The 23,016-nt window shown below is 37.1% G+C and overlaps 1 protein-coding gene and 1 long non-coding RNA gene across 2 annotated transcripts in view; both read right to left on the bottom strand.

Annotated features, from left to right (window-relative positions):
• ARHGAP15 (Rho GTPase activating protein 15) overlaps positions 1–23,016 on the bottom strand; it is a 713,811-nt gene that overhangs the window by 127,515 nt on the left and 563,280 nt on the right. The window lies entirely within an intron of this gene.
• On the bottom strand, positions 1,488–21,404 carry LOC111820300 (uncharacterized). Its single transcript, XR_002823852.1, has 2 exons — positions 6,130–21,404; positions 1,488–3,391 (listed from the first exon to the last, which is right to left on the bottom strand). It is a non-coding gene; the product is annotated as an uncharacterized LOC111820300 (long non-coding RNA).

Here is a 23,016-nt window from a genome sequence, read left to right as displayed (position 1 = left end):
TTAATCTCCCAGCCCATCAGGACCCACAGCTAGGGAACATTTTTCAAAGTTGTTCCACATATAAATTAGTTTCTGTCTCCTTTTTTTGCAACATGCTAACTGTCAATGATTTCATTCTACTTGAATCAACAATCAATGTCCATGGAAGCAGTAGTTAAGAAGTCAAATGATGCATTGCATTGGACAAATGTGCTGCAAAAGACTTCTTTAAAATTTTAAAAAGTAAAGATGTCACTTTGATGACTAAGGTGAGCCTGACTCAAGCCATGTCTTTTAAACTGCCTCTTATGGATGCGAAAGCTGGACAATGAAAAAAGAAGACAGAAGAAGAACTTCAGATTGTGGTGTTGGTGAATATTGAATATACTGTGGACTGCCAGAAGAACAAGCAAACCAGTCTTAGGAGAAATACAACTAGAATGCTCCTTAGAAGGAAGGATGGTGAGCTTTGGCTTGCTTACCTTGGACACATTATCAGCAAAGACCAATTGCTAGAAAAAGATATCATGGTTGGTAAAGCGGAGGGTTGGCAAAAATGAGGGAGGCCCTAGGTGAGATGGATTGACACAGTGGCAGAAATAATGGACTCAAACCACAGTAATGATCATGAAGATGGCACAAGACCAGGCAACGTTTTGTTCTGTTATACGTAAAGGTTCCTATGCGCCGGAGCCAACTCTATGGCAACGGACAACAACAGCAACTGATTGTTTAGGTAACTGAAAAAATGTTTAAAAAGAGGAAAAGAAAATCCCACAACATGAAACTGAAAATTAAGTTTTAACGCATAATCTTTTTGAAAATATTTATTGCTCTTAGGAAAAAAATAGTTTTCACCAAAATGACTATTCTTCACTTACTCTTTTAATCCTGAAGCATAATGTACTTTATAGGAGAGGGAATCTTACTCCTGTGATTCTCCATAGTAGTCCAGTTCCTTCCATCTGTAAAATGGGTTTAATACTGAATTCTAATCACTCAGTGTGACCAATTCTTAGACTGCCCAATTATGCCCTTTAATAGTATTGCCACACATGCAGAATTTTTTTGTTTTCATTTCCTTGTATTAAAGGGCACCACATTTATTCGGTACCTTCCTTATTCAATGATTGTGGAAAACAGACTACATCTGCTGGAGAGCAAACATTGTTTCTTCTCTCCAGATGTCTGCTTTTCCTCCCAGAAGTTGGAGAGCATTGGACAAGCAATAACAGATGATGAACACATGCATAAGTACAAAATGGAAAAGCTGATTGTTTTCAAAATTGGTATAAACATTTGCTCTTGGGTTGAGATTTAGCCCATAGCAAATCTTTACATTTGTGTTATACACTTCCAACCCCCACGCCCAAAAAAAATGTTTATAATGGAAGTGCTGACAATGTGAAAATTTAGTTATAGTCAGGAAAGCAGTTTTGTTTAAAAATGCCATTTTGCACTTCCATATTTACTTCCTAACCAGTGACTGAGATGTCAATTTCTTAAGAGTTTTTTTTTTTTCCACTCCAAAGGTGAATCTGACAACTGTTTTGAAATGAGCAAGAGATCTGAATTTCATCCTCTTATTCTTCAACAAATACCAATCAGAGTACAGAACCACATGCTGGTTACTTAACTGGCTACTTAGATGATGGTGATGATGATGATGATGATGATGGTGATGATGATGAATGAGAGAACAGAATGAAGTTTGTTGCTCAAGAGAGGTTTTGCTTTTATACAGGGATTTGAAAAGCAAAAGAAATGGCAGCAATTATTAGGAAATACTTTGCACTCTATGACCTTGACTATCCCAAGGCACAGTGAGTACGCTGACGAGGGAGTATAAAATAAGGTCAGAAAATCGCTTTGGCTTGCTTATAAGTCACTTGGTGTGGAACGAAAAGGGTGTTTTTCACTTTGAGGTTGGTATTACAGTGACCCCAGTGAGCTGGGTCAGGTGTCTCTCATACGTCTTGTTATGTTCATACAGCTATCCACTCTTCTACATAGTTGGCTGAAGAGTACCTTACTACTCACCCCAAGAATGGCAAAAAGAGTGACTAAAAAGAGAGAGGAGAAATGAAGTTGCCGAAATGTGCTAACAATGTATCTTTATGTGCAAGGAGTTTTCTTTTGGAAGGCTGTGACTGGGTGGAAATAAAATCATAAGAAATTTTATATTTGATTACAGCCCATGGTGAGCACCTCTGCTGTAACACTGGTCACTAGACAGTTATTTTCTTCATTTGGAAATTGAAAGCTATCATTTCCGATGATCTAGATTATTATCTAGATTCTTATTTATTTGTAGGGAAATTGAAGTAGTTTTATAATATGGGGGCTTGGGGAGGGGCGGAAAAAATATGTCAAGAATGCAGGTGAGACAGGTACTCGCCTTGCCCAGCTAAATGTGTGTGTCTGAACAGAATCCAGTCCTACTCTTTCAGGTTCAGACATGAGAGGGAGAAAAAATGGCTTTTATCTCTGACACAGAAACACCCAGAAAATTTCCCTTAGGAAAAAAAAAAGAATGTTTAAGGTCTGAGCTACCCTGTAGGCAACTAATACTTAGACTTGCCCCAAAATATAATCGAACAGTTTGGGCATGCATGCAAAATTTTAACATTTGCATTTTCCTGCATTAAAGCACACACATTTATAGCATACTTTTTCTTATTCAATGGTTGCTGCTCAATCATTTTTAAATTAATGAATGAAAGAAGGCCTAAAGCTCAAATATAGACTTGAGAAATAACAAGCCATTCGCACTAGGGCAGAATGTTGATTTTGCCTTTGTACTTTTGTTTTCAAGCCTGAAATCATGGAAATGTTCAATACTGACTGCCCACGGTGAAGAAGACTTCCCCTGAACTTAGTATATGCAGGGAATGATCTGGAAGGTGGAGTAGCAATCCTCTGAGTGGACTGATATTCCAAGGATTAATACTCAGTCTTCTTGGGCTGCTGGATATCTGGAACTATTCTGAAAAGAGTCTTACACACCATCAGAATATAAAGAAGAAGGCATGTGTGTGAAAATATGGAATCCATCCTCATGTTCAGAATTAATGAGGAAAACTAATTAATTTGTGACACTGAGACACTTTTTCAAATGAAAAGTATACCTTGAATACAATGGTAAAAAAATACATATTGGATAGCTATTTAATATTGCTAGTTATTTTGGATTTTTATTGCAATTTTATATTACATAAAAATGATAAATATTTGTAAATTGAAATAAAAGAGCTCTGATGGACAGGATAAGAGTAGAAGTAAAGATATATATATATAGTTTGTTTGTTTGTCCAAATGAAAACTTACTTTTTGGCTGTCCTCTTACAATTATTGCTTGGATGACTGGAATGTGTTCTTTGTTTGTAACTCAATGATTCACATAAAGTCAGCCCTGTAGCACCACATAAAATCATAATTTGTTGAAATTGAATAAAAATGTGTTTTTACAGAAAGCACCTAACAACCATGGTTTGGTGCATTCTTTCAGTAATCCTTCGATCAGCACTGTAATGTGATCTGATTTCAAATATATTTTCTAATAAGTGCCTTGCTTTTTTTTTTTTTTTTAAACTACTTGGTGATATCCTAATTAACCATGCTCAATTGATTGCTTTCAAAATAAGAACTAAGAGCTCTCATCTAGTCAAGTGGAAGCTAATTCAACTCTTTTCCACAATGGCAATGATACATCTCACACGCACACTCATACTCACATACACCACATGGGTTACATTAGCAATATCAGACACTAGGTCTTCTGGTTTGAGTCAGTGTAGCTTGGTAGTCACATTTCTATGGATTTTCATGCATTATGTTTCTTTCAATATTTACAAAGGTGATTATAAATGTTCATTTTTCATTCACAGATTAAAATCCTTTTTTGAAAAAATTTTTTCAGATAAATTTTGACAAACCTCACATTTCTTACCCAGGAAATATGCTGTTTCACTTGGAAAAAAAGCAAAAAGAATAAATAGGAGGAAATGAACTCCAATTAGGGAGAAGAAACTCTGACCATTTCATATCCTACTCAAATTGCTTATTTCTTTCTTGCGAAAATAAAAACTAAATACATCCAATTTGGATTGGCAAAACATTTCATCATTTGATTATTATAGTATAGGATGCAGCCAGATCATCTACATGGATGACTTTATTCTGCAGTGAAATAGAGAATATTTAGGTCTTCATTGCTGGTGTCACATGAGCATCTTCTCTTCTCCAGTCACATGGATAATTGAGGGTAGACTAGAATGCATAACTAAATGCATATACAGACCTGAAAGACTGTTTCCAGCATATATAAATCCCAGCCAGGCATTACACAACAGGAATTTAAAGTGTTACATGTAAATCATTTAGACTTAAGCTTCCTAGGAAACACAAACCATTTTCTAAGGACATATGAGACCAGAACTTCAGAAGATGCTGTCTCACTGTGGGATGGCAGAGAGCAGCAGCTCACGGACCACCCTGGTGTGCAGCAATCAACAATGCAGTGGCCCACTTTATAAAGGCGTCAGACAGTCTGTAAGCAAAAAGGCAGAGCCTCCAACTGAGACAGGCCCTGCTAATAAGTGGCTTCTAGTAAAATGAAAAAAAAAAAGCCAGCTTTAACCAGGGCTTCGAACCTGTTCTGGTTCCAACCCCTTGCTAAGAATTTGCATTTCCACCCCAGATATACTGAATCAGAATCTGCATTTTAACAAGATCCCCAGGTGATTCTTATGTATAATAAATTTTGAGAACCACTGCTCTACTAGTGGTTCTCAAAACTGGTCCCTAATGAGCAGCATTAGCATCGCCTGGGAACTTGTTAGAAATGCAAATTGTTAGCAGGGTTTGAACTGGAAAGAACTGGTTCGAAGCCCTGGCTTTAACATATGCAACAAGTCTCCAATCACAATCTTTTTGTGTTTTTTTCTTTTATGTTCAACCTCCTTTCATGGAGAGCAACTCCATCAGGAGAGTGATCTTGAAACACCATGATCAGTGGAACAGGAGAATGCACTGATAAATTCTTAACTTTATGCTTTCAGGGCTTTTCATATCTTTATTATGGGACTGCAATTGTAAATATCTGGTCACATGCCTGTTTTCCCTGCTACACTGTGAATTCCTTGAAAGCAGCACCATGTCCTGCTCATCTTACTGTCTCTAACTTTCAACACAGTCCATGCCCAAGAAGCCATTCAATACATGTTATTGAAAGCATTGTTGCATTCCAGTGCCGCCCTTAGATATAAGGGAGACTCTGGGCAAGCCGCTCTTCATGTGTTTTAGCTTCAGTTTCCTCATCTGACAATTGGAGATAATCCAGCTTTAAACATTTCCAAAAAAAAAAACCTAGCAAAAGAGATCCTAGACTTGAAAATATTCTAAAATTTTTTTTTTAAAGCATTTGTTTTCAGGTTGCAGATTCGGGTATTTCTTGCAAAATAAGCTGATTTCTGAATAATATAATTATTATATGATATACAATAGTGTAGCTGAATGTGACTTCACTCTGACAGATAAAGAGTTCTCTGATTTTACGTCGAAAATCATTCAAAAGAATCTTATTAATTTGCTTGATTTATACAACATATATAATGATAAAAAATAACAAAGCAATTACTTCAGGAAGTATTGAAAATATTGCAGTTTCCTTATAATTCTGACTTTATATCAGCAAAAGTATATCAGTGAGTGCTCATACCTGCTGTGATAAGTAGAGAGACTAAATCACATTTTGTCAATAGGAGCAACTTGTACAAACTGGGTACACAAATAGAAAATAATAATGTTGAAGAAAGTATAATTAATTAATTCAAGCTTCAAGATAAGATCACTGGATCCTGCTGACCCTACATGTTAATCAACTGATTGATTAATTGCTACAATCATAATGATTATATGGTATAAATCTAAGTACATTTAATGATAGTGTAGACATAGAGTTAAAAGTTCTTTTCAGTCTGCATATCTTTTCTCTTTCTTGAATCAAAGGAGTTGGTTTCATTTACTTTGAAGATATCTTTTGGCTTGGAAAGCTCATGTTGAAATTAGCCAAGATTCAATTTTGCTTATCAAGTAAATATTTTTTTGTCATTTCTCAATGTTCTGTTTAAAAATTTAAAACAGTCTCACCTACGAAATAGGAATCTTGTATTATACATCTTCATCACGTCGTGTTTCTCTCAAACATGCTCACTGTATGAAGGGCTGTAGTGAATGCATGGTAGATGTTCCTGTCATATGGTTCTCCACACTTTATTCTGAATCTTTGGATAGTAGATAGAAGGAATCTGAGTTTGCACTGACATATTCAGATCAAAGTATGGGCTATAAAATGAATGTGATTTATTAAGAGCTATTCAGATACAGAAAATGAGACCTAGAACTAAAATGGCTTAAAAAATACATACACATTTATATTTTTCCCATGTGGGAATACCAATTTAAGGTTTTACTTTTTTTTCCTACACACACGTACACACGTATCATTGCCAAAATATTTTTTTCTGATCACTCTCAACTCCTACTCACTTATTCCTTATTCAGTGTTCCAGCTATTCAATATTCAATGTTCCAATATCTACAAAGATTCTGTTGGGCGATCCTGGGATAATTCCTTGCAGCACAAGGTACACTGAACTCCCTAGATACTATGTCTGCAGGAAGAATGTCAGTAAGAAAAATCAGCTGACTGATGATTTGTGCTTGGTCTCGTCTTCTATTGTACCCAAATAAATTAGCATCACAGCTTCTCAATTTTTGTCAAGTACATTTTTTTCATGTTGGTCGTCTAGGTTTAAAACCTGATCCATTTTTTTTATGATTGTTTATCTAAGCTGTTATTAAATCTTTTTGTAATCTTCTTTTTGTAATCTTTCTTATACTTTGTTCCTTTCCTTTTCTTCTTCCTTTCTTTTGCAAAGTAGTCAAAAATTTTTAAACTAGAGGGCAGCTTAGAGCTTATCTAGCTACTAAATGCTTCTTAAATTTAAGTGTGTGCAAGAATAACCTCAAAAAAAACAACAACAAAAAAAAAAAACCCAAACCGGTGAATTGATTCCAACTCATAACCACCCTACAGGACAGAGTAGAACTGCCCCATAGGGTTTCCAAGGAGTGCCTGGTGGATTCGAACTGCCGACCTTTTGGTTAGCAGCCATATTCCTTAACCACTACACCACCAGGGTTTCCAAGAATAACCTAAAGAGGGTGTGAAAAAACAGATTCCTGGGCTACATTCCCAGAGATTCTCATTCAGAAGATCTGGAGTGAGGCCTAAGAATTTACATTTCTAACAAGATCCCAGGTGATGCTGATACTACTAGTCTGCAAACCAGACTTTGGGGAACGATTATCCTATAACCTTTTTTGGGGTCACAGATCTTCTGAGAATCTTGCTTCAGAAAATACACAGGTGCACTTACACACAAATTTAGAAAACACTTTTGGGAGTGGCTTATCAACCTCTATGGCATATGCATGGGTCCCAATTTAAGAATTTTGGTCTAGTATAAATTCACCATTTTACAGTGGGAAAAAACTGGGTCCAAGAGAAGTTAGGTCACTTGCCCAAGGTCATACGTGGATGGTAACAGCATAGAGTGCCAGGTGTACAACTCAACAGGGTTTTCTGTCTACTATTTCTCCTCTTAAATATATCCCACCAGTTACCACCAAATCAATTTCTCTGAAACATGATTTTCAGTTTTTCACTACTTTCCTCAAAAATACTTGGTGGTGCTTTCAGTGCCTATAGGATAAAACTTAAATTCTTCTGAAGTGTTGAATTCTCTGCAATCAGTTTGTTAGTTTATTGACCGAGTATTTACTGAGTACCTTTTCCATTGATACGAGATCAAAGAAGACCATCGTCACAGGAACTTATAATGTTGGGTTAACTGTGTCTGCTTTCTTTTATCTCCTATTGCTATCTCCAAAATCTTTGCTGCATTCTCCTCAGATCCTCACTGTCCCCAAAACAATACCCTCATCTCAGAGCTGGGGTCCTTGTTCACGTTCTTTCCCTGGCTGGCTCTCCAAGCTCCACACCCACTAAATGACTCCTTCGTGAAGTCATCCCAGCCACTGCACTTTTCTCTCTACCTCTGTAGAGCATTTTTTGTCTCCATCACTTATTGCACCCTCAGATCATATGTTCTCTCACATTCTTCTCTGGTTCAGGGAATTTACCTCTTAACTCTTCAGTATCTCCTTCAAGGAATGCACAGATAGAGGCTCTGTAACTAGTTGCTGAACTATCATTAATCAAAAAGACTTTCAGACAGCACTATACTTTATATAAAAGTGCACTTTCTGAGCTTGTTTTCCTGATAAAAATAGAAAAGCTCGTTAAATTTAAACACATATTCTTTTACTGTGGGCTATAATCAAGAAAAATATCTTAAATGAAAATTAACCACTGGAACGGAGGCTAAATTAAGTCATAATCAGAAACCAAATACAAGTGATGGGAAGAGGAGCATGAACCAAGATTGGGGAGGAGAAGAGCATGGGATGAATTGGTAACAATGGTGTTATTATAGATAACTAAGGCTCACAATGGAAACCCTGGTGGTGTGGTGGTTAAGAGTCACCTGCTAACCAAAAGGTTGGCATTTTGAACCCACCAGGTGTTCCTCGGAAACTGTATGGGACAGTTCTACTCTGTCGTATAGGGTCGCCATGAGTCGGAATCGACTTGACGGCTACAGGTAAGGCTCACAATGAGCTAGGACCCATGGCTGGGGCAAGATGCTGCAATGCCAAGATATGACAATGAGAAGGAAGAGTCTGCTCGCCTCCTGTTTGACTTTATTAAGGATAAAGAACCAAAATTAGTGGTTCCCAAATCTGATTGCACATTAGAATCACGTGAAGGTTTTCTTGTGTGTTTTTAGTAAAAAAATTCTGAACCTCACCCCAGGCATTATGAATCAAAATCTATAGGGGTGGAATCCAGGAATCTGTTTTTACAAAGGGGATTTGGATCAAAATTAGGTTTAGGAGCTCCTAGAGTAATTGATTCTGAGATCCTTTCCAACATCATCTATTCACCCTCTTACATTTTTTTCCATTATTACAAATGTACTTAGTGTAGAAACTGGTAGACCACAGAAAAGCAAAAAAGAGAATTAAAAAAAAAAGGCCTATATAATCACTCAGAGAAAACCCCTGTTAATATTTTGAAGAGAAAACCTTTAGTCTTTTCTCTACATATAAATATTTACATACATATTTAAAAATAGATCCATACCGAACATACCATATCATACTTATGCTCTCTTTTTATATTTATTGGAATTTTACATTGTGAAGTATTATTTTCTACAATGCAATTTAACAACTGCATAATATTTCATTATATAAATGTGCCATAATGTAACCTTCTCTAAATCTGGACATACATGTTACTTCTACATTTTTCACTATTAATAATAGCACTTTAAGGGATATGTTTGTTCCTATCATTGTGCATATCTCTGAAACTTCCCTAAGTTAATTTTCTAGGTATGTAATTGCCAGTAAAAAGACAAGCACATTTTTAAGGCTTTTGATATACACACACCAAATGCTCTCTAGGACATTGTAAGAGTCCTCTAAGTAGCTAATAGTTCTTGCCTCATCATGAACTTTAGCTGGCATTTGATCTATAGCCAAGTGTTTATATCATAAACAGTTCTTCACAGGTACCATCAACTTATACTTTTGTAACATACTTCACTTATGTGGAAATTGCATCTTTTGTTAAGGTTATTAAATTATTTAAAAAATGAGCTATCTTTCTTGCAGGTTGCCACCAATGGTAGAGAAAAAGAAGATTCTAAAGTAATTTATTTCCTGAAATAACCTATGATGTAACATAAAAGCTTCTAAAGAAATTTGATTACCAATTATGATGCAGAGCTTAAAACTTGAGGCAGGAGACGGATACTTTCTTGTGTGGTACCTTATTCTGGCCATCTGTTTAACAAATATCTGGTTCCAAATAATGTCAATTAAAACTGATGGCAAACCTTAATAACTTTTATTTGTGAATGTCGGCAAGACCAGTATTGTGCCACTCGAGTAGTAATCTTATGGCAGTTGAGGTACCTCCAGGCTTTAAGTGGATACACCGACGGTTTTTCGCTCTTTCTTTCTTTTTGGTCTTTAACCTCTCAGCACTAGTCATCCCGAACACCCACTGCTAAGCAAGTATGCAAAATCCAGTGCTTCTTAGCATTGGGAAATCCCAAATCTGGTGCCAAGAGGTTCGTAAATACATTAATGGACTCTCTGGTGTCAAAAGTGAGCACTGTTTAACACAGTAAGTAGGAACAGCCTTCAGGACACTTTGCAGCTGGAGCTGGAGTTTTCCAACTGTGAGAAAATGGAACTTGCACGATGCTAGTTGTAAAACCAGATCCTGAAAATGCAATCGACTTCAGACTGTGAAGTGACCTAAAGGGCAGGGTGCTCACACACGGTCCTGATGCCACTGACATAAGAAATCGGGCAACAGGAGTACTGAAGTGGGAATTTGGTGGCAGATGGTAAGATCTGCAGGAAGTGTCCACCCAGCTTTGTTTGGCCCATATTCTGAAACAACTAGAATAAACACTTAGTGCCATAATTTATAGGCATATCAGTACCAATAAATCAGAATCATGCAAACAGTCATGTTTATTATATTCTTGTTGCTTAATATTCATGACAGTAATTTATTTTTATAGTACAGTTTCACTGTTCTCTCCACCATTGCTCTGCATTTAAGTCTGGCAAGTTGTGTTAGCAGTTGTTCAGGTAACCCTTTGAAGACTGCAAATGGTCACCAGCGTGGACACAATACTTTTTTGCTCATATAATTTTCCCTTTCTTCTCCCGTAAACATTTAAACCACCCAAGATGAAAACTCTGTGAATTATGTAGTAATATTACTTTAACATATAGAAACTATGAAGACTAGAGTCTGCCTATTCCTCTGAAGGTAGCTGTATAACAGAGCTTATAGGACAGGTTAAGAACATTTTGCGAAACATAAGTAGTTAATTTCTAAATTTATTATACCCCTGGTAGTACAGTGGTTAAGAGCTCAGGTGCTAACCAAAAGATCGGCAGTTTGAATCCTCCGGCCACTCCTTGGGAACTCTATGGGGCGTCTCTACTCTGTCCCACAGGGTTGCTATGAGTTGGAATTAACTCAAAGCCAACGGGTTTGGTTTTTTGGTATTAGCAAAATGTATTAAATTAAGCATGGTTTTCACCTTTCTTATTCACCTACTACCACCAGTCCTTCCCACTCCTCTGTTTCAGCAGATCAGGATTATTGCTGCTAATTACTGTGGACTGTGAAAATGAAAAAACCACCAAAAAGCACCTTGTTTTTTATATATGCACCTAATATTGGAGCTCCACCCCCTGTCGGTCAGCTTGTCCTACTGTGATGGCTTGCCTGTTGCTACAATGCCGGAAGGAATGCCACTGGTATTTCAAATACCAGCACGGTCACCCAAGGTGGACAGGTTTCAGTAGAGCTTCCAGACTAAGAAAGACTAGGAAGAAAGGCCTGGTGATCTACTTCCAAAAATTAGCCAACGAAAACCTCATGGATCATACAGAATATTGTCCAGTGTAGTGCTGGAAGATGAGCCTCCTAGGTTGGCATGCACCATACAACAGCCACCATGGACTCAAACATAGCAACAACCATAAAGATGGTACAGGACTGGGCAAAGTTTCGTTCTATTACACATAAGCCTGCCATGAGTTGGAGCCAACTCAAAGGCAACGAACAGCAACAATGAAAAGTATTGGAGCTACAAAGATGAGTAAGACATGGCTCCTACCCCAGAGAAGCTTAAGTCAGATTAAGAGATGGAAAAGCAATACTGTACTGCTCTGTACCTACACACGAAACAACTTAGTCAGTTCACACTTAAAACTGAATAGACATAATTTACAATTAATTGTCAGCAAAAGGAGTCACAGACGAGCAAGCCTGGAACACCTATTTTACAAGAACACTTCTCAACTAACAATGTTCTTATGATCTGTGCACTTTTCTGTGTGGATGCTCTACTTCAACAAAAACATTAAATATTTTTAAAAAGAGGCATATCATAAAGTGTGAGTGGACACAGGTTCAGTATTTTAACTATAGTTGGGCTTTTTTTTATTATAGGTATGGAGGGTTAAAAAAATGAATTTATTTTACAGACTCCATGAAAAGACTTTTCTAGAACATAATATGAGGGATAAGTAAATCCTGTGTTATAGTCCTACCTTTCAATTAAATAACACATAGGATGCAAGTTATTTCTTAATTCAGTTGTTTGAAAATATAGTAACTATGTAGTCCTTGTTTCTATTTACGCTTCAGAAGAAAAGGAGCTTATTGGGATTTTTGTTGTTGTTTTTCTATAGTGATACATTTCACACAAAATAAGTGCTCTTAGGTAATATTTTAAAAAGATAAATGTTCTTTACAAATAAACTTGAATATCCTCTAATCTTCTCCCTTTGTTAGGTGTGTGTGATTTCATTGGTATTTTATTTTTATTTTTAAAAGTTTTTCCAGTGGCCTAGCACAAGACTAAGTACCTGTAATATGTTGTCTTGGATACGGGAAGCAAATAAGAAATTTGAGTTAATTTTAAATTCAATGTTCAAGACAGAAAGCCTTTCTTAAATTAATACAAGTCTTTAAGAACACATGTATAAGCAGATAAATTCATTCCTGTTCTATAATTTCCTCTTACTGTATGTAGTGTTTAACAACATAGAATCTTTATCTGAATCACATCTAAATCTACTAATTATTGCATCTCAAAGTAGACACTTTATTATGAGTTTGTCTAAATTGGGCAAATACTATACTTTTGTAGTTAAGAGTAAAAGCTTTGGGAGTCTTCCAGTTCTGGGTTCAAATTCCAGCTCTGCAACTGCCTAGCTGGTGACCTTAGACATATTATTTAATTTCTATCAGCCTCAGTTTCCTAAGTTGAAATAATGGGAATAATAATATCTATCACAAAGAAGCATTATAAAAATTAGCTTAAATGGCAAAATGTGCATATATGACTAATGCAAGTGATAAGTATAGTAATTATACCTTAAATTGGAGTTGTAATTGTAGGGACAGTTCTAGGGTGTATTTATATATCAACACTAGCCCATTAGTTTACAAGATTTATGACTCAAATTAATTCTAACAAGTGTCCAAAGGTCTAAAGAATTTCACTTTGTAAATTTGCAATTTCTCTTTCTACAATTCTTTTTACTGACTTCCCAAAATGTTATAAATTGCTATCTCTAGTTGTTTCCTTGTTCCAAATGATCTTAAAATCTGTGCTATGTGGTCTTGGGAGCCCTAGCGGCACAGTGATTAAGTGCTACAGCTACTAATCAAAAGGTCAGCAGTTTGAATCCATCAGCTGCTTCTTGGAAACCCTATGGGGCAGTTCTACTATGTCCTATAAAGTTGCTATGAGTCGGAATTGACTCGACAGCAATGGGCTTGGTTTTTTGGTTTATGTGGTCTTGAAATGTAGTCAAAGATCTGGATATGGACCTGGAAGACAAACTGCTCAGATTTGCAAATGCTACAATGGTGGGAGAAAGGCTAAATGATAGAAATGAAGGACTTACAGTTAAAAACTTGGGTTTTGGTCCCAGTACCACCAATTACTATCAGTGTAACCTTGTGCAATCCACTGAAAATTTATTAGCTAGAGCTTCCTCATTTGTAAAAACAAAATAAGAAGCATAATCATATACGTGTGTATCATGGCTTGTTATGAGACACAGGTGAGAGAAATTTTGTGAATATGCAAACTTTAATGCAAACCCCCTCCTTCACAGTTGGTGTTATTGCCTTGATTGGCTGGGAGCATGGGGAGAAGAGATTTTTTAAAAAAAGGTACAACGTTGATTGCAAATTTCTGCATGTGGGTTTTAAAATGCACAAATTTAGGACAAGGGAAAAATGGTTAAAAGTGATACCTGGAATTGTGAAATTCAATTTCAGGTCTTAATAATATAATTAAATAATATTAATAAAGAGCTAATTAAGTTTTAGGTTATAGTAATAAATACTCCTAGAAGAAAGAAGGAAACTATACTGCACTGATAAAGTTGCAAATCTAAAGCACTCCATTGAAGTGTGATTTCCAAATTCTCGAAGGGCACGCTTAGAGGAGTGTGATCGTGGTGATGAGGGTCTGGAAAACACTGATTCATGAGAAATGATTGAAAGAACAGAGAAAGAAAGAAAAATACTGAAGAGGGGGTGGGACTAACATTTTCGGTATTTTCAAACATTAAGGGGATGTTATGAGAAAGACATTGCTTTCGTTCTGACTTGGACCAACGTGGTTTTGCTAGTTATGCTCTAGTTGGTCTGTTCTTTCCCTTTGGGAGGGTACTAGGTCATCTGTTTTGCTAACACTGTTTCACATTCACTCGGGGATTCAGCCCTCAGAAGCCCTGGGCATCACAGATCTGGGCAGCACAAATACGAACTTCTGAAGGATTCCAGGTCTCATATTTGCTCAGACTTTTCCTAAAACATTTTTAAAACAGGGCACAAAGGAATAGAAATTTCTGTAGAATATTTCAGTGATGAAATGGTTCCTTCTTAAGTATTAGACATTCAGAGGATAATGTACAAAAGATGTCAGAAAACAATTTTCCATTGTGCTTAGAGTTAGGGGGTTGGAGAAGGTGCTCACAAGATCATTGATTTCATCTGCTGGTAAGACAGCATCAACTTGTAACTAGCAGGACAGATGGCAATAATTAGGTCTGCCCATCCGATACTTGGCAGAAGAATGGACTCGGGATCTGAAAGGGTCATCTTTTTGCCTCTTGGACACTCAAGGTGAGAAGGAAAAAAGAAAGGGGCCCAGAGCTGATTGTCTGGTTAGACAGTAATCACGGTCTCAGGACCTTAGGCATTTGACCTTCTAAAATTCCAATTTTCTGAAAAATAAAGGTGTTCTATGGAATGAAATGTGGGTAGGGACTGCACAGTTAAATGGAAAGCTATGTATAAATCAATGAAAGGAAAAAAACTCTCATAATTACCTAATATCCCAATATAACTTTTTAACAGTTTATGCATTTTTTAAAATATAAGTTTGTGTTTATTCTTTTGATCATAATACTTTTACTCTGAAAAACCAGCACTGCTACTTGCATTTCTATAGCAGTGTGTCCATTTTCCATGTATTTGTTTCCCAAATTGCAGGAAAATGTATGAGTAAATCCTGAGGGAAAAGTTCCATTCTCCAAACCACACAGCAATTCTCAGTGTAGATAGTCTGCTGTTCCAACATAAGCAGAATTCCCCCAGGAAATTTATACTACTCCAGCAGCCATCACATCTAAAGTTTAACTCTGCAGAAAAATAAGGAATGAGCCAAATGAAAAAACGACACATTCCAAGGAGTCCGTGATAGTCCTAGTTCTGCTTCCAACAGAGAGGTGGGGAGCTAGAGTAAGGACAAACACTTTAGAGAAGAGAGAGAATGTGACTGAGTGTGAGCAAGCGAGAGAGAACAGAGTAAGAGATCAGTTCTTATTCCATGTCAAGTCCTGAAAATAGCAAATGGAAGGTTAATATAAAGGCCTCTTGTTAAAAAAAAAAAAAAAATCTACCTTTTTAGAGCTAGACTATCATGAATTGCGACAATAGAAAAGAAAAAGTGAAACATTTCAGGTATTAGAGAACAAGTGTGCGTGCGTGTTCCTGTGTCTATGTGTGTTTGTGTGAGGAGTGATGACTTCTTATTGAATATGGTTTAGTTGATAACTCTTGAATATTTTTATCTGTGAGAAAGATCTAAAGTGTGACAAATATTTACCAAGGGGGCTGTACAGCCTCCCCATCACCCCAAACTCCTCACCTACCAATGCTTCTTCCTATGACCTTCCCAAGCTGAAACAGGATTCACTATCAGAAAGGCAGCTAATTTCCAATGGGGAGAAGGCATTTCTTTGGAGCTGTCTCTTTTCTAGTGCCACTGTGAATGTTACAGACTTACTAATATTTAATAGCAGCAAGCTGGTGCCTGGTTGGAGATGATTGTTAGACTCTGGACTATGATGAAGATTTATGTTCTATAATAAAGTGGTAGGCTTGGACCATCAAGTGGTATTTGGGCCAGGAATGGATGGCAGAAGCAAGGAGAAATATCATGAGATAAAGGAAGAAAGTGGGAGTCCCTGGATTGTGAAGCAAGAAAATATACTGTAATGGTAACTTAAGCATGTTTGGTGCTGTTTGGATTTCTAGGAAACAAAATATTAGAGCAGAATAAAGATGGCCATGTGTGTTACTTGAGACAGCTTCACTATAGGAGTAGAAATACTAGTGAGAAAAGATACGAAGGTCATCTGAGAGTGTGGTCTAGAGTTTAGTCCCGTTGTACTCTGACTTAATAGTTAACATTTACTAAATACCATGTGTCAGCAACTCTGTAAATAAGTGCTTTATTACCGTTACCATTTCATTATATTATTTTAAAAATTTCCATGGAGAGATATTATATATTTTTATTTTTTGTGAAAATATACGCCACAAAACATACACCTATTCAACAAGAGAGATACTCTTTTTATCTCCATGTTACAGATGTAGAAATTGAGGCCTGGAAAGGTTAAGAATTTGCTGAAGGTTTTTCTTACAGGTAGAAAATGGCTAAGTCAGGATTTGAATGGGAGGGTTGTCTGGGGTGCACATTAAAATTTTGGCTTAGGTGATGAGAGTGGACCTCACTGAGAAGTTGACATGCAAGCAGCTATCCAAGGAAGTGTGTTTTGGTAGAGGGATCAGGCAGTGCAAAGACCCTTGGCATGCCTAGGGTAATCGAAGAGCTTGGAGACCAATGGGCTGGAATAAGATGGGCAAGGCAGAATAGTAAAAGATAAAGTCTAAGAACTTTTGGGTGACCAGAGTATGTAGGGCCTTGAAGGCCTTGCAAGGTATTTGGTTTTTCCTCCAAATTAAATGGCAAGCTAGTTGCATCAATTTGCTTATCTTTATTACTGGTACTACACTGGACTAGGTGAGAGAAAAATTTATGGAGGAAGAAGGTCATAGAAGTAGGTCATAGAAGAATTGGTAGGTGAAGAGTTTAGGGTGAGGGGCTGGCTATACAGCAGCTTGTGTAAATGTTTGGAAATGTGGCCAGAGTCAGAGGTGGGGATGAGGAGAGACTGGACAATTTTTTGAAGGCACCTCAGTAGTGATCCCAATGGGATGTCAACCCAAGAATGTGAAATGAGCCAGAAAGCCTCAGTGTAGAATCTAAGGCTGCAAACTTTAAATTTCATTAAAGTCTACTGATGCAATGAATCTAATAACAGGCTGCGAAAACCAGTGACTTAAATCCACCACTAGAGGAATGGGTCAAGACCGCTGTTTTCCATTGAGGTACTGAGGAAAAATTCTAGATTTTGTTATATATATATATATTTAAAAGCATGTCCGTTCTGTAGGATAGGGATGTTCGGGAAGCTGACTCATGAAGGCGCAGGGCCTGATGGCTCAGCTTGGAAAGTTTATTGCTTTGAAAAAGTGACATCTTAAGGACATGAAAGAAAGGAGTGCAAGTAAAATAAAAGTTTTAACGAAGAGCAAAAAGATAAGCACCACATTTTCTAACGGAGCTGATGTCTTACCACTCAATTAATTTCAGAGTCAAAGCCCAATTTTAAATCTGAATCACCTTCTAGTTTTACTTACAAAGGACTTTTCATTAAGCCAAATTAAGTAGATGGAAGTCCAGTTGTTTATTATCTAGCACTAAACCATTCCTACAATAAGACGCCTGTGCAAGCCATTTGGCTCTAGTCAACCACTTTTTTTTACAATTTAATTATGAATATAATTAGAATGAGTTAAGAGACAGGCTAGGCATCAGCCATAAAATTTCTAGTTTGCAAAAAAAAAAAAAAAGCACACACGCGCACATACACAATGATTAAAAAACAACCACCGCGACGAAAAACCCCGCCAAGTCTGTGAGAATGTCAACCTGCAGTGGAAACTTTGGTAGAAGAGGGAGTCTTTGCAAAATATACCTTTATTTGAATTTCAAATTTCCTTGAAATGGTGAAGTAGAAGATATTTTTATACTATATATTTTTACATCTCTGGTTTCTTCATGGTGACCCTTTAAACCCTGCTTTTTTACTTTCTCTGTTTTTAAAGCAATTTATCACTATCATGCTTTTATGTTTAGCAACCTTCTTTAGTCTAGTGACTGGAAAGCTCTGTTTCTTTTCTCCCACAGAGTGGCATCACGGAGTAGATGATGCATCAGAAATAGTTTGACCAAAGGGCAAGATAAAACTAAAAGAAACTCTTTGCAAACACACTTTATTTTTTCAGTTACCTATTGAAAGTATACTTTAAAGGTAAAATGGCATGATGGCCAGAGAGAAAATCATTGGAACATGTAACAGATACTTCCTGCCACAGGGCAATGTCTTTAATTTAAATCATTTCAAAATAGGGATGGTGTGACTGATTGATAGATATATAGGAGTATTAGATGTGTTTAAAAACTAGGGATGGGTAGGCTCTACCTTTGTTGACTAATCGTCTGCATTTTAATGGTGTTCAGTCAATCTTATAGGTGCCATTTCTCACAATTTGTATTACTGCTGAATTAATCAGTGTTTACAAACTGGGCATTAAAAAAATACACTGTCTTCAAATGCATGTGGGACTACGGCCTTTAAATTGAAGACTTGTGTTTAACATCATTACCATCTCAAGTTATTACTGGCTTGCCCAATCATTAAGTGTTATACATAGGGTCACTATGAGGCAGACCAACTCGATGGCACCTAACGACAACAACTCGTGTGTGTGTGTGTGTGTGTGTGTAGTATGTATCTATATATGCATAACATATATAAACATGATATATATATCAGAATTGAGGTAATGTTCACTATTCTCCTTGATAGCCTATAATTTAAATGCTGTAATGTAAAGTTAACTATTATTAACACATCTTATGTTATATATGATAAAGGGATAAGAGAGAGAAGAAAACAAAGACGTTTGCTGCATACACACACACACCCACAAACATATAACAAAATAAGGAAGAAATATAATAATTACATTCTGCATCTGGTCATGTGGTCAGAGCTGTTATTTATAACTATCTTCTTCCACTACCCATTACATATTTCCTTTGCCCTCAGCAAGCACCTCAGCTGGCCATGGCCCTTTGCCTGGTGTGGTGACGCAAACCTTCACTCCTGTAGGATCTGGGCCATTAGTAGTCCCGCCTGAATTGGGTTGTTGTAGTTTTTGATGGACTTTATTCACAAAGCATGGTAGTACTAAGAGATGCTCTAAGGGATCTCCTATATTCCAGATAAACTCTTCCTTACTTTCACTGTGTAGAAGCAGCCCAATATCCTCATGGTAATCAGGATTAGTCACTCCAGCCAGTACAGTTGAACCATAAGGTCATTTGATAAAGGAGTTAACGCTGATTACATACTCATGATGAGAATATATGAACATTGCTGGGAGATGGGAGGAAGTCATATTTTTGCACACAACAGACCACTTTGGAACCTTACAATAAATCAAATGTAAACTTCACAAGCTCTAGTGTGAGCATCAAAGAGTTAAGGTGAAGAAGGTGACCAAAATGAAATGGTCAGAGAATTCTTGAATAAATGAGCTTTGTTGCAGGTTTGAGTCAAACCACTAAGCCTATCTTTCACCAATAATAGGTAACACATCCTGTAAGTAAATGCATAAGGTCGTTTCTCTTTACTTTCCTCTTCATCTACAAATCAATAAATAGTTCAACTACCATCTCAATTCTGATGATTGTCTGGATTCCAGAGAAGGCAGAAGAAAACAGATATATTAAGAGTATTTGTGATGTGAAAGCAGAATGGGTGCTACCCTATAAACTGCGAGAGGGAAAATGTGTTGCAGTAGGCATAAAAATGGCTCCTCAAAGATGTCCATGCTCTCATTTCTGGAACCAGTGAGTATTACCCCATATGGCAAAAGAGACCTTGCAGCTGTGGGAGATTACCCTGAGCACGGGGAGATTACCCTGGATTCTCCGGGTGGATCCAACACATCACAAGGGTTCTCAAATGTGGAAGAGGGAGACAAAAGAGAGTCAGAGGGAGATGGAACTACAGAAGTGGTTAGAGTCACGCGATATGAGAAGGACTCTACCAGCCATTGCTGTCTTTGAAGTTGGAAGAAAAGGATCATGAACGAAGGAATGGAGGCAGACTCTAGACTGAAAAAGTCAAGGAGACATATTTCCCCCTGAGGTCTCCAGAAGGATAAAGTCCTGCCAACACATTGATTTTAGCCCAGTGTCAGACTTTTGACCTACAGAACTGTAAGATAATAAATTAGTGGCGTTTTAAGCAACTGAGTTTGAGGTAATTTGTTGTGGCAGCAACTGGAAACTAATATACATGTTGTCTAGGAAACAGGGACTCTCACTCAGAAAGCAGAGATGAATCCTTAGCTGAGAGCCCTGAAGCAATCCAGTTGCTGTTAGCTGCTGTTGAGCAGATTCCGACTCATAGTGACCTACGTGTGCAGAGGAGAACTACTCCATAGTGTTTTCAAGGCTGTGACCTTTCAGAAGCAGATCGCCATTGCCAGACCTGTGTCCCGAGGCACTGCTGGGTGAGTTTGAACCGCCAACCTTTCAGCTGGTAGTTGAGTGCTTAACAATTTGCACCATCCAGGAAGCCAGAAACTGTCCTACATGTAAGAACTGCAGTATGAAATAGAACGACACAAAGTTCTAAAAGGAAGAACTCTTGGAAAAAGGGGACTCTGTAGAATATAGTTTCAGAAAAGAGTAAGGATATTATAAAAGAAAAAGGAAGACAATGAAAAGAAAAGCAATTAAAACTGGAAGGAAATAAAAAAAACCTACACAGGAAAAGCATGATCCAACTACAAAGCAAATCAAATGTGGCAAGAGTTTCAGCAAGTTTGGGATTGTAGAAAAATACGTTCTATTTGGCATTGTGAGAAATATTCTTTGAGGAGATAGGGATTGTGACAGTTGACTCTAGAAAAAAAATCTTTGCAAAAATCATTTGCACAGGCAGTGAACAATACTTACAGAATCATGATAATGCAGATGTTAATGGTGTTTATTGATTTTCTAATTGGATAAATTCCTGAAGACTTATAATGACCATTAAAATATAAAAGAGGGCCACTCAAAATGGTTGGCAGTGGAAAAGGGTGGAGAGGTAAAGGGAAGGGTAGAGAGAAGACTACGTTCTCTTTGCAAAGAGAAGCTACCACTTGTCTGTCAGTTTGTAGTACTGGAGTGGCTTGAGTGTTGATATGATGCTGAAAGCTATGCCATTGGTATTTCAAATACCAGCAGGGTTGCCCAGGGCTGCACAGGTTTCAGCAGAGCTTCCAAAATAAGACTAGGAAAAAAGACCTGGTAACTTACTTCTGAAAATTAGCCAATGGAAACCTATGGCTTACCACAGAATATTGTCCACTATAGTGCTGGAAGACGAGTCCCCTAGGTCAGAAGGCACCATGCAATAGCCCCAACTACGGACTCAAACATACCAACGATCATGAAAACGGTGCAGGGCCAAGCAGTGTTTCATTCTGTTATGTATAATAAGGTCGCCATGAGTCACAGCCAGCTCGGTGGCAAGTAACAACAACAACACAGAGGAAAGAGTCAGGAGATCCTATGGAATGTCCATGGAATAAGAAACAGAGGTTTAGGTGTATTATTTAACATTACAAAGGTAATAAACAGAAGAGCTAAATATAATAATGTGACTACTAAATACTGGAAGGAGTGGAATAGTCTGAATTCATATCAGGATATTTTATAGGGTTGGTAAATTAAAAAGTTAAAGATATTATCTGGAGTTATGAAAGTAACCACTTGAGAGCTAAATGTATAGTTAAATAAGGTTGCCTCTTCGGAGTAGCCCTGGGGATGTGAGGTGACAGGGCCTACGTCTATTGCTTTTTATCATAATAAGCTGTTCTGTAAGATTTGGTTTGCTACCTAGGCATGTTATACTTTGATACACGTAAAAAATCGCTTAAAAAAAAGGATACTAACAAAACTTCAACCCAAAATAGTTACTCATATGAAATAGGAAAATAACATTGTGTGTATCTGAGTGAATTTCAAAAGAGGATGAGAGAGGAACTGGTTGTAAAAATAATAAAATGGAGGGTTAGAGGGCAATGTTTAAAGCACTGATGGTTTTAATACATAGTTAGCAAATACTGAAACATTACTCACCGTTGGGAAGTTCTACCGTATTTCTAAACTAAAACTCCTGATCATTTAATATGATGCTAAAATTTCTGATCATTTAGTATAATTCTAACCTTGAGTTTAAAAAACAAAACAAAACTGGTTTTATATAGGATAGTCTTATAGAGGATAATGTAACAGACAGATACTTGGCAACAGCTAGTTATTCTTTAAGCAAGATTTCTTTTAGCTAAATAGTCCCAGAAAGGCAATGTAGGATAATGGAAGTGTTTACGTTTTAGAGTCTGGAGTTGAATACTAAGTCTAATCTTCTGAGCTTTGTAAACTTGGGAAATATTCCTGAGTCTTGCTTTCACCTCTAAAAAACTGATTTCTTTTCAAATCATTTATTGAGCACCTAATATAATGTAAGGAAAACTTTATCTTAATTCTCATAGTAGTCACGTGAATTAGAAATTATTTTCCACGTGATCTTTCTGCTTCTCCCACATCTCCTTTGTTATTTTGAGGATTAAATGAGATCCTTGTCAGATATGCCAATGAGTTTTTCTCCCCTTTTCTGTTTCCCAGGGACTTCGGGAAAATGCAGATATTAAAACAGAAGAGGCACTGCCTTTTGTGTCTTTTCTTTGGACATGTAGAGTTACCAGAATGAAAAGGACAGACATAGAGGTAAACTCAGTACATTTCCAGTAGAAATGCCCAGACCCCCTGCAGGCCTCCAGCCACAAGATTGCATCACCTATCATAA

This window comes from Trichechus manatus, unplaced genomic scaffold (genome assembly GCF_000243295.1).
Source record: "Trichechus manatus latirostris isolate Lorelei unplaced genomic scaffold, TriManLat1.0 scaffold00033, whole genome shotgun sequence".
NCBI classification, from domain to species: domain Eukaryota; kingdom Metazoa; phylum Chordata; class Mammalia; order Sirenia; family Trichechidae; genus Trichechus; species Trichechus manatus.
Note: the sequence above shows the minus strand (reverse complement) of the source record. Positions and strands in the feature narration are given on the sequence as shown.